The 12,368-nt window shown below is 44.1% G+C and overlaps 2 pseudogenes across 1 annotated transcript in view; one reads left to right on the top strand and one right to left on the bottom strand.

Annotated features, from left to right (window-relative positions):
* Positions 1-1,276, bottom strand: part of LOC126962216 (zinc finger protein 37A-like) — a 35,584-nt pseudogene extending 34,308 nt beyond the window's left edge. Inside the window, exon 1 of the transcript XR_007728636.1 lies at positions 1,254-1,276. The product of XR_007728636.1 is annotated as a zinc finger protein 37A-like (transcript). The remainder of the gene's footprint in view (positions 1-1,253) is intronic.
* A 1,094-nt stretch (positions 1,277-2,370) lies between these two features.
* Positions 2,371-3,435, top strand: LOC126963119 (eukaryotic translation initiation factor 3 subunit L-like; annotated as a pseudogene).
* The last annotated feature ends 8,933 nt before the right edge of the window (positions 3,436-12,368 follow it).

The raw sequence follows: 12,368 nt of genomic DNA, 5'->3' as shown, positions 1-12,368 counted from the left end.
TAGTGATGAAATTCCTGAGTCACAGGACATGTATATATGTATGTTTATGATGGTGCCTTACACACACAAATATTTTTTAATCTAGCTGTTAACCATTAAAATTCTATACTCAGAGTGAGGAAATATTACATGTTCCTTCCCAAACCCTGTTAACTACCCCGTCAATTAAATAATCCCTGAAAAAATGGTAACATCTATATTAATGCAATTTTTATATCTAATCGATGACCCATTTGATAAAATAGTTCTAGAAACTTGTAATGAATCAGCAGTGATACAAATTTGTACTGAAGTATTTCATATCTAAAAGGGTATCTACTTTGTTTTAGACATGACAACTCTCTCATGTTTATTTTAGAATTTTTATTGTTGCATGCTTAAAGGGCTTGTCAATTCCCTTCCCTTTCCTAATTCTCATGACCAGATCATAAGAATGTGTCTGATCAGGCTGACTGATGTGCCACAACACATATTTAATCCTGGAATTTAGGGTTATCAGAAGTCTCCATTTAAAAAAATATTAATTATATGTTTTCAAATATCCGGCTGGTGAACAAAGAGTGCTTCATTTTTCTTAATGTCTCAGTGAATAGCCAGCCTTTTATGTATACATGAATAGAGAATCTCTCAATAACTTCAGAGATTCAGAAACAAGTACATAAACTTAGTTGCATAGAGAGAAAATGTAGGTAAAATACATAAGTGATAAAAGACCGTTTTATATAATTACTTTTTAAACTAAATTTATAATAATGCTTTTTAAACTAAATCTGGAACAAATTTTAAATTATTTAATCTAGAAATGCCCAGTGATTCAGGAACAGCAGAAATGGGTGGGGAGGGCATTTCAACTCAAGCATGGAACTCCTTTTATTCTCAACATGTTACCTTTTTCTCTCTTCACTCTGAAATGTTCACTATCAAATATATTTGAGAGGTCTTTTTTCCTGATTTAACATTTATTTCATACACAGAGAATAACACTGTGGGTCTGGGATTCAGGTTTGAAATGCAACATGTACTCTAAGCAACCCTTTTACCCATGTCAAAATAGCAGCAGTTGGACCCCATAATGTGGCATGTATTCATTTGAAAATTCTACGGTGACCTATCACTGTGATCATGTGATGAAGCATATCTTGCCTTCCATTCTAATCATCACACTCTGTGAGCTTTGAGGTTCAAGTTTGACAGCATTTGTCAATTTTGGAACGTCACACAAAGAACGCTCAAATATGGGGAATTTTATGTACTGTTGCTGAGGTTTCACTTTCATCTTCTAATTGTGGTTTCTTTAAATAGGCCAGTTCACTTGTACTCAAAATGTCTTCCTCATTTTTTTGTTTCCCCTACTCCAATTTGTCTATGGATTTATGAACATATTTTATAGTATTATTACTGATTTATACTTTTGATTCTTCCACCAAGCTTTTTGTCTTATTTTCCTATTTTTAGAAAAATGTACTGTTTCCCCACACCACTTTTGTACACAATCTTTAATAGAATAGACACAGAAAAAAACACAACCACACTGCCTTCAGCAGATGAGGAGGATCTTGATACCAAATACAGCATGAGACATTCCATCAAAAGGAAATTATAGACCAAAGTCTTCTGAGTATAAATGTGAAAATCTGAAACCAAATATTAGAGTGGCCTAAATCTGGATATTTTTAGGAAAAAAACCCTGAAATTTCATGGTGGGAAACATAATTTTGCTTAGTTTAGAGGTTTTGAGGGATTGTTTTAAAGAAAAATTTAAAAGATAAACAGCATTAAATGGATATAATAGTTATAAAATAAAAACATGAAAAGTCTTAAAAATTAAAATATATTAATATATTATTATAAAAATATTATAAAGGTTATAAAAATATTATAAAAGGTTATAAAATTCTTTTGTAATCAAGATTGGGATTAGATTTGTTTATAAGGTCTTATTAAAATTAGCCATAATATTAAAAATACAGCCAGGTGCAGTGGCTCACACCTGTAATCCCATCACTTTGGGAGGCCAAGGCAGGCGGATCACGAGGTCAGGAGAAAGAGACCATCCTGGCTAACAAGGTGAAACCCCATCTCTACTAAAAATATAAAAAGGAGCCAGGCATGGTGGCAGGCACCTGTAGTCCCAGCTACTCAGGAGGCTGAGGCAGGAGAATGGCGTGAACCCAGGAGGCAGAGCTTGCAGTGAGCCAAGATTGTGCCAGCCTGGGCAACAGAGCAAGACTCCGTCTCAAAAAAATTAATAAATAAAAATAAAAATAAAAAATAAAAATATTAAAAATACATTAATACTCAACTAAAAGTTTTTTTTTTTTTTTTTTAAATAAGTTTAAGATTTGTTCTCCATCGAACTAATCAAAGAGTATGTATTCCCATGTGCCGGAGTGCCAGGTCACCACATACTATTATGTTGGCTTTGCATATTTGATGATGTGTTGCTACCAGGATGCCATCTGGGTCTTTACCAGCATCCTCCTCTACATCCAGAGGACCAAGAGCATGTTCCAGAGGACCACATACAAGTATGAGATGATTAACAAGCAGAATGAGCAGATGCATGCACTGCTGGCCATTGCTCTTACGATGTATCCCATGAGTACTGATGAGAGCATTCACCTCCAGCTGCAGGAGAAATACAGGGACAAGATGCTGCACCTGCAGAAAGGTGACCCACAAGTCTGTGAAGAACTTTTCAGTTACTCCTGACCCAAGTTCCTGTCACCTGTATTGCCCAACTACGATAATGTGCACCCCAACTACCACAAAGAGTCCTTCCTGCAGCAGTTGAAGGTGTTTTCTGAAGTACAGCAGCAGGCCCAGCTTTCAACCATCCCCGGCTTCCTCAAGCTTTACACCACCATGCCTGTGGCCAAGCTGGCTGGCTTCCTGGACCTCACAGAGCAGGAGTTCAGGATCCAGCTTCTTGTCTTCAAATACAAGATGAAGAACCTGGTGTGGACCAGTGGCATCTCAATCCTGGATGGTGAATTTAGTCAGCCTCAGAGGCTGACTTCTACATTGATAAGGACATGATCCACATTGCGTACACCAAGGTCGCCAGGGGCTATGGGAATTTCTTCATCTGTCAGATTCACAAATTCGAGGAGCTTAATAGAACCCTGAAGAAGATGGGACAGAGACCCTGATGACATTCACATACATTATTCAGGAACCTGTTTTGATATATTATAGGCAGGAAGTGTTTCTGCTACCATGAAACTTTTACCTAGATCAGCCATCAGCCTGTCAACTCAGTTAACAAGTTAAGGACCAAAGTGTTTCAAATGGGTATCAGTAAGGGATCTTTGGAGCCAGGAGAAAAAAAAAAAAAAAAAAAAAAAAAAAAGATTTGTTCTCAGTGAGATTACACGCAGTAATAATTTTTAATTCTCAAATCTGTTTCTTTTTAAAACTTTTGAGATTGATATCTCAGAAGTTCAACCTTTACTATATTTTTTTACACATTATTTACAGGTCACACGTCATTACCCTCTGTTTATTTTCCCCTTCAAAATGTATATCTTTTTACTTGGCTAGAATGGTAACTTTGTCCTTCAACTTTTCCATCAGCTTTTAACTTTTCTCTCACATTCTATGTCTGCTTTTATAATACTAAAATATTGATCTCAAAGGTCAAAAAAATTTTTTCTCAGATGCAACATTTTATACTCTTAACTTTTTGATAAGTCTGAATTGTTGCATGTAATCAGGAAATTTACCATGCTATTGTTAGGTTTGTGCACAAGTAATTGTGGTTTTTGCCATTACTTTCAACGGGATTGTAATTGTAATCCCCATTACCTTCAATGGCAAAAACTGCAATTACTGCACCAACCTAATACTAGGAGCCATATATCCGCCTGCTCAAGGTGCTAGTTTTCATGTTTACATTCCTCTATAATACAGTGTTCACTCATGACCTTGAATACATTGTGCCTGTGTCTAATTAAATTCAAGTATCTTTTTCATCAAGTTTGACTTCCAAATTATTTAAATAGACTTTATTTAGGCACTTCCCATTCTCTAGTATGCCATAGTCCAGGTTGTTCAGATAGTTGCTCAATTAAGTCAGTGAGAGAGTTGGGGTCATAGATTTAATTCATTAAACCACTAAAGCATCAGTCCAGATAGCCATATTTTCAGTTAATTTCAATTAGCTGCTCATGAAGGGTTGGCCAGTCGAATGGAAGTTGATTCTTGGCACAGCCTTCAAGTGGCAATTGGTTTAAAATGTCCTGAGTTCTGAACCATCTTGGGGGCTGAAACAGTTTGGATATGTGTCCCTGCCCAAATCTTATGGTGAATTGCAATCCTCAGTATTGGAAATGACTGGGTGAGAGATGACTGGGTCACAAGAGTGTATGTCTCATAAATGGTTTAGCATCATCCCCTTGTTGCTATTCTTGCAACAGTGAGTGAGATTTGGTTGTTTAAAAGTGTGTGACCCCTCCTCCCACCTTGCTCCTGCTCTGGCCTTGTGATGTGTATGCTCCCACTTAGCCTTCTGTTATGATTCTAAGTTTCCTGAAGCCTCCCCACAAGCCACGCAGATGTCAGTATCATGCTTCCTGTAAAGTTTTCAGAACCCTGAGCCAATTAAATCTCTTTTCTATATAAATTACCCAGTCTCAGGAATTTTTTGTTTGTTTTGTTTTGTTTTTTTGGGGGGGGTTGTTTGTTTTGAGACAATCTCGCTCTGTCACCCTGGCTGAAGTGCAGTGGCGTGATCTCAGCTCACTGCAACCTCCACCTCCTGGGTTCAAGTGATTCTCCTGCCTTGGCCTCCTGAGTAGCTGGGATTACAGGCATGTGCTACCATGCCCGGCTAATTTTTGCGTTTTTAGTAGAGACAGGGTTTCACCATGTTGGTCAGACTGGTCTCAACTTTTGACCTCGTGATTTGCCCACCTTGGCTTCCCAAGGTGCTGGGATTACAGGCATAAGCCACCATGCCTGGCCAGGAATTTCTTTATAGCAATGTGAGAATGGACAAATGCAGAAAATTGGTACCAAGGAGTGGGGCATTACTATACAGGTACCTGAAAATGTGGAAGCAGCTTTGGAACTGGGTAATGGGCAGAGGTTGAAAGAGTTTGGAGAACTTGGAAGAAGACAGGAAGATGAGGGAAAGTTTAGAACTTCTTAGAAACTGGTTAAATGATTGTGACCAAAATGCTGATAGTGATATGGAAAGTGAAGTCCAGGCTGATGAGGTCTCAGATGGACATGAGGAACTTAGTGGAAACTAGAGCAAAGCTCATGCATGTTATGCCTTAGCGAAGAGCTTGGCTGGATTCCATCCATGTCCTAGGGATCTATGGAAGTTTGAACTTGAGAATGATGTTGTAGAGTATCTGGCAAAAAAATTTCTAAGCAACAAAGTGTTCAAGAAGTGCCATGGGCCAGGCATGGTGGCTCACACCAGTAATCCTAGCACTTTGAGCGGCCAAGGCAGGTAGATCGCTTGAGCCCAAGAGTTCAAGACCAGCCTGGGAAACATGGCAAAATCCCATCTCTGACTAAAAATATATAAAAAAATACCTGGTGTGGTGGCATGAGCCCATAGTGCCAGCTACTCAGGAGGCTGAGATGGGACAATTACCTAAGCCTGGGAAGTCTAGGGTGCAGTGAGCCATGATCGTGCCACAGCACTTCAGCCTGGGTGACACAATGAGACCTTGTCTCAAAAACAAAACAAAACAAAAAAACTGGTGCGACTGCTTCTAACAGCCTATGCTTGGATGTGGAAGCAAATAAATCAGTTGGAACTCACATTTAAAAGGTAACCAGCACAAAAATTTGGAAAATTTGCATCCTGCGGCCTGGCCATGTGGTAGGAAAAAAACCAAAATAACAAAAACAAAAAAACAAAGCCTGTCTTCAGAAGAATTCAAGTGGGCTGCTGAGTAACCACCTGCTAGAGAAATTTGTATAACTAGAAAGAAGGCAAGTGCTGATAGCCCAGATAATAAAAAGCCTTGAAGGCATTTTAGAAATCTCAGAGGCAGCCTATCCAAACACAGGATCAGAGGCCCAGGGAAGAATTGTTTTGGAGGTCAAGCCCAGGTCTGCACTGCCCTGCACATCCTCAGGACCCTGCTCCCTGTCTCTTGGCAACTCCAGATCCAGCTGTGGCTTAAAGGAGTCCAGGGGTAACTTAAGCTGTTGCTCTGACAAGTGTTAAAGTCATAAGCCTTGGTGGCTTCCACATGGTGTTAAGTCTGCTGCTGCACAGAATGCAAGAGTGAGTGAGGCTTGGCACCTCCACCTAGATTTCAGAGGATGTGTGGAAAAGCTTGGGTGTCCAGGCAGAAGCTTGCTGCAGGGGTGGAGCCCTCACAGAGAACCTCAACTAGGTGCTGTAGAGGAAAAATGTGGGGTTGGAGCCCCACAGAGTCTGTACTGGGGCATTTGCTAGCGAAGCCACCATCCTCCAGACCCCAGAATGGCAGATCTACTGGCAGTTTGAACCCTGCACATAGAAAAACTGCAAGCACTAAACTCCAGCCCATGAGAACAGCTTTGGGGGCTGAACCTTGCAAAGCCACAGAAGCAGAGCTGCCCATGACCTCAGGAGCACACTGCTTGCACCAATGCCCTGGATGTGGGACATGCGGTCAAAGGAGATTATTATGGAGCTTTAAGATTTAATGATTGCATTGCTGGGCTTTGAATATGCATTGAACCTGTAGCCCCTTTCTTTTGGCCTATTAATCTCTTTTGGAATAGGGTTTGTAACCCAATGCTTGTACTCTCATTGTATTTTGGAAGTAACTCTAACTTGTTTTTTATTTTACAGGTGGAAGAGATTTGAGACTTTGGACTTCAGACTTTTCAGACAATGCTGGAATGGGCTAAGACTTTGGGAGACTGTTGGGAAGGCATAACTGTATTCTGAAATGTGAGGAGGACATGAGATTTGGGAGTGGCAAGGGGTGGAATAATATAGTTTGGATATGTGTCCCTTCCCAAATCTCATGTTAAAATGTCATCCCCAGTATTGGAGGTGGGGCCTGATGGGAGGTGACTGGCTCATGGGGGTAGTTTTCTCATGAATGGTTTAGCACCAGTCCTTTGGTGTTGTCCTTGCAAAAGTGAGTTCTCACAAGATCTGGTTGCATAAAAGTATGGGGCATCTTGCTCTCACTCTCTCTTGCTTCTGCTGCTGCTATGTGAGATTCCTATTTCCCCTTCACATTCCACCATGATTGGAAGATTCTGGAAGTATCCCAAGAAGCAGATGCCACTATGCTTCCTCTACAGCCTGCAGAACCACGAACCAATTAAACCTCTTTTCTTTATGAATTACCCATTCTCAAGTATTTCTTTATATCAATGCAAGGATGGACTAATACAGGGCCAAGCAGACCATGGTCCCTTAAGATGGTCAGCTGATTATAAGGTGGCTTATATTGCAAGGTGAGGTCAGGGATTAAAACCTAGAAGTTGAAGGATTCTTTTTTTATTATTGTTTAGGTTGATTCTTTTTTTATTATTGTTTCAGCTCTTCTTTTGACTTAGCCACCTCTTCCAGGGCATTAGATTCCTGAAGAAATTCTGGGGTAGGAGCAGTTGAGAAAGCAAGTGAAAACAACTCTTTGTTCGGGGTTCAGGTAATTATTTCAAGGTCTTGGGTCTTCAGAGACCTCAGTCCCCAGAAAACCAACTACCTTCTTGTGCCAGATCCATCACTCATCAGTGCTGTGACTCTGGGCAGACCACTTCAAATCTTTCCATTTCACTTCCCTAGGCTGTCAAATATGGGTTGTAGTCCCTACTCTGTGCATTCCTCCAGGCTGATGTAAGCATCACAAGAAATAATAGATATTCTCCGTGAGCTGTAAAGCATCATACCCATGGAAAGAAAGAAAATTCCATCCTCCACTGCCCTGGAGCCACCCACGTTTCTTCTCTGTATTCAACCACTACCAAGGTTCTGGCATATTATTCTAGACATATAATCATTGAACACTTCAGGGCACTTACGAATCACCAGTCTTCTAAAGACTTTACCTCCATTTCACTACTTTTAGCCTCATAACATAACATAACACAGGCCATATTAACATTTCAATACCTCAGAACAGGGAACTGAGGCACAGAGAGGTCTCTATAACTTTCTCAGGTTTGTGCATCTTCTAAGTAGGACTTGAACCCACAACTTTATGCACCAGGCCCAGTGTTCCTGATCACTCCAATATTTCTATATTGTCTCACCTCAATACAGGTGTTTGCATACGCAGTCAGTCTGTTGGTTATTAGTGCAACTCGCACTGCAGGTTCTTGTTAAAATCCAACTGAGATTCAGGGGGCTTCGCTATGCAGATGGTGAACAATGGGTCAAATATTTAAACTGTCAATAAATGATTACTCATTTCTCTATGGTCTTTGGCAGGAAGATGTCAACAGTTGTCTTTTTCATAGTACATTTCCCAGCATCTTGCCTCCAGGATATGAGAGTAGATCTTGAGGGATCAAGGCAACCTACTGTCCACACCAGGCGGAGGAAGAGAATAATCTGCCACTGGCCTCATAGTTCGGTGCACCCTGGAAAGCAGTCAACTGAAAGTATTGTGGAAATTAAATTAAGTTCATTCAAGCATAACAATTCTAGATTATTCAGTGTCTCATATTTCAGACTACTCTAAAACTGCTATGCTATATTCTTTATTTCATGTGTGCAAATTTAAGTTTATTAAGTCAAACACTACTGCTACAACTACAGAAGATATATTTACAACTTCAAAATTGCTTCAGCTTTAATAGCATAGAATATCTCAATGTAGTATTTATATATTTAGTTGCTTATTAACCATTAGCTAAAATGAAACACTTGCTGAACAATGCTGCCATATTTTTTAAATTAATGGACATTATGTGAAACAGTTTTGAATTAACATAAAAACTGAAGTAGTGTAGAAAGTCCTCATATACCCTGGGGGGGGGGGGGGGGGGGGGGGGGGGGGGGGGGGGGGGGGGGGGGGGGGGGGGGGGGGGGGGGGGGGGGGGGGGGGGGGGGGGGGGGGGGGGGGGGGGGGGGGGGGGGGGGGGGGGGGGGGGGGGGGGGGGGGGGGGGGGGGGGGGGGGGGGGGGGGGGGGGGGGGGGGGGGGGGGGGGGGGGGGGGGGGGGGGGGGGGGGGGGGGGGGGGGGGGGGGGGGGGGGGGGGGGGGGGGGGGGGGGGGGGGGGGGGGGGGGGGGGGGGGGGGGGGGGGGGGGGGGGGGGGGGGGGGGGGGGGGGGGGGGGGGGGGGGGGGGGGGGGGGGGGGGGGGGGGGGGGGGGGGGGGGGGGGGGGGGGGGGGGGGGGGGGGGGGGGGGGGGGGGGGGGGGGGGGGGGGGGGGGGGGGGGGGGGGGGGGGGGGGGGGGGGGGGGGGGGGGGGGGGGGGGGGGGGGGGGGGGGGGGGGGGGGGGGGGGGGGGGGGGGGGGGGGGGGGGGGGGGGGGGGGGGGGGGGGGGGGGGGGGGGGGGGGGGGGGGGGGGGGGGGGGGGGGGGGGGGGGGGGGGGGGGGGGGGGGGGGGGGGGGGGGGGGGGGGGGGGGGGGGGGGGGGGGGGGGGGGGGGGGGGGGGGGGGGGGGGGGGGGGGGGGGGGGGGGGGGGGGGGGGGGGGGGGGGGGGGGGGGGGGGGGGGGGGGGGGGGGGGGGGGGGGGGGGGGGGGGGGGGGGGGGGGGGGGGGGGGGGGGGGGGGGGGGGGGGGGGGGGGGGGGGGGGGGGGGGGGGGGGGGGGGGGGGGGTCCCCCACCTCAGCATCCTTTTTGTAATCACATCTTACATGAGTGCGGTAAATGTTACAATGACTGAACTAATATTGATACATCCTTATTAATGAAAGTCTAGAGTTTGGCATAGAGGTAGAGATGGACAATCCTGATGTCCAGTTTTTTCATAACTGTATGTATCCAGCGATTAATTTTCCATTTGGTAGGAGCGTAACAGTTTTATCTTCATCAATATTTGTATCGTATGTTAGTGTATGTGACATTACTTCTCCATTACATGCTGGCTTCATTTCTTGTTGTACTTCAGACTTCTCACAGACCAGCAAGGGGCCTGCAACCATTCACGGACTGCTCAGGATTGCCATGGTTATGCTGGCCCTACAGGAGCTTGACAAACTATAGGTGGTCTTCTTATCAGGAGAAAGTTACTGAAATCAGTCTCTTGACCAATCAAAGCTGCAGTTATGGCTTGTGGAACAGGGGTTGGAGGTTAATCAGTATCTGGTGGTGAGCTACAATTATTTTAATACTGCTGATCTTGAGGTCAGTGCTTGTTTAGCTGCTAGAGAAAAATTAACTGTGGCAGTTAGAACACAGTTTATTCCTAAGCTTAGGGTGCATGACTTAACCCTTGCCTGTTGTGGTCTTCAGTCCTGTTTATAATTTGGTATCTCATTGCCACAGAGTCCATTATGTCTTATGATCTCTAATTTCACATTAATGTTGGGCAGTTGTGTCTAAACCATGAACATGAGGGGGTATAATGAGATGTGTCTGAACCTCCTCCCATCTCATCATGGCCAGAAACTCAGTTTTAAGGTTTTCCTGGGGTCTCTTTGACCAAGGGAGGGCCTGTTCAGTGAAGGGTTAGAATTTTATTTTTGGTTTACAACTCCCACAAAGGCAAAGGCTGCTGATAAGCATCTGCACTTGTGTTTCAAAGCAACAAACACACTTTTTTTTTTTTTTTTTGAGATGGAGTCAAACAATAGGGCACACAGAAGTCATGCAACATGGTGGTCCTACCACCACCTACAGCCTCTCCTCCTCATTAAAGTGGCCTGTGGAGGGCTTAGCCCAGCAGGCTTAGAGCTTCTACACAATGGGTATCTGCTCCCTGGGAGGGTGTTCTCAGGACAGCCTTCATTTGCCTGCAGGGATTTTGGGGATTGTTTTCAAAGCACAAGTGTGGTCCCAGCTAAGAGCAGCCTCATCAGCACTCTCCTCAGATGTGTTGGTCTCCTTGATGGGCCAAAAGGAAGTGAGAAGCCACTGAAAACACATATACTTATTTGTCTTCCCTTTTTATGTTACCCATTCCACCATCACATTTCCTCTTCCTCTTTTTCTCCACCCTTCATATCTTCCATACCTTCTCCGAGATGGAGGACAGGAAGTAAGCAAGTTTGTGCCTCAGTGAGTTATTTCAAGGTACATACCACCCTCCCCTGAGGCTGATGACATCTGTAATAATATTTTAAAAGCACTGTGAGGATTATATTATGCTGCGCTCTTCACACAGGTCTGTTTTTTCTCGATGACTTTAGGAACCCAGAAAGGTACAGTGGTTAAGTCAAAAATCAAAGGTCCCCAAACTAGCACAGAGGATACCTGTGGAAAAGATAAGATCTTTTCCTGCCACATTGATCTTTCAAATTGATTTAGATTCGCAGTGGCACGGTCCTTAATTCAAGGGAGAAAACTGGTGCTGAGGGAAATGCCTCTACATTACAGTTTATAATGGAAACTGTCAGTTGGTAAGAGATGCCCACCTAATACCACCTCATTCAAGGGTATTGTGTGTCTCCCGTAATGTACATTGTCAGATTTTTATCTCTAGATTTGATTGGAAAAGAAATAAACCAGGAAAGTAAAAGCTCTGTGTAAGAAAGAAGCATCGTCTTACATTGACAAGGTCTTCTTTATTTGGAGATGACTTGTCCAAAAGTTTCTCCAAAAGCTGGGAGGACACAGAGTGACTGTCGGTGTCCTGGAGGTTGGAGATTATGGATCACTCAGGGAGCTGTGCTTAATGTGGTGCGTGGAGGTGGTGGGTTCACATGCATGGACTGAGTTGACACAGGGCCATCCTCCTGGGTGGAGGAAGGATGGCAAAGAGGAGCAGCAGGAAAGAAATGAGAAACCACCAGGAGCCAGGAAGGACAGGTTTCCCCTAGAAGCATCAGAGGAAACCTGGCCCTGCCTATGGATTTTGCACTACTGGCTCCGAGAACTGAGACATTTCTGTTGTTTTAACCCACCCAGTTTATGGTCATGTGATTTCAGGCCTAGGAAGCTAATATACCAAGACAAATCAATATACCTATATTTTGAATTTGCATGCATTTCTTTCATGCATGTCCCTAATATTTACACAATTATGATTATTTTTATCTTTCTATATTTTATATACCACTAGTGTCATTTTAGGTTAATTTAAATAATTTCCCTGGTCGTGAAGACAACATAAGTATATAATGCCTGCATAATTTTATATATATATATATATACACACACACACACACACACACACACATATATATATATATATATTTTTTTTTTTTGAGACCGAGTTTCACTGTGTAGCCCAAGCTGGAGTGCAGTGGCGCAATCTCGGCTCACCGCAACAGCTGCCTCCAGGGCT

The sequence above is a fragment of the Macaca thibetana genome, chromosome 9, assembly GCF_024542745.1.
Source record: "Macaca thibetana thibetana isolate TM-01 chromosome 9, ASM2454274v1, whole genome shotgun sequence".
NCBI lineage: Eukaryota > Metazoa > Chordata > Mammalia > Primates > Cercopithecidae > Macaca > Macaca thibetana.
Note: the sequence above shows the minus strand (reverse complement) of the source record. Positions and strands in the feature narration are given on the sequence as shown.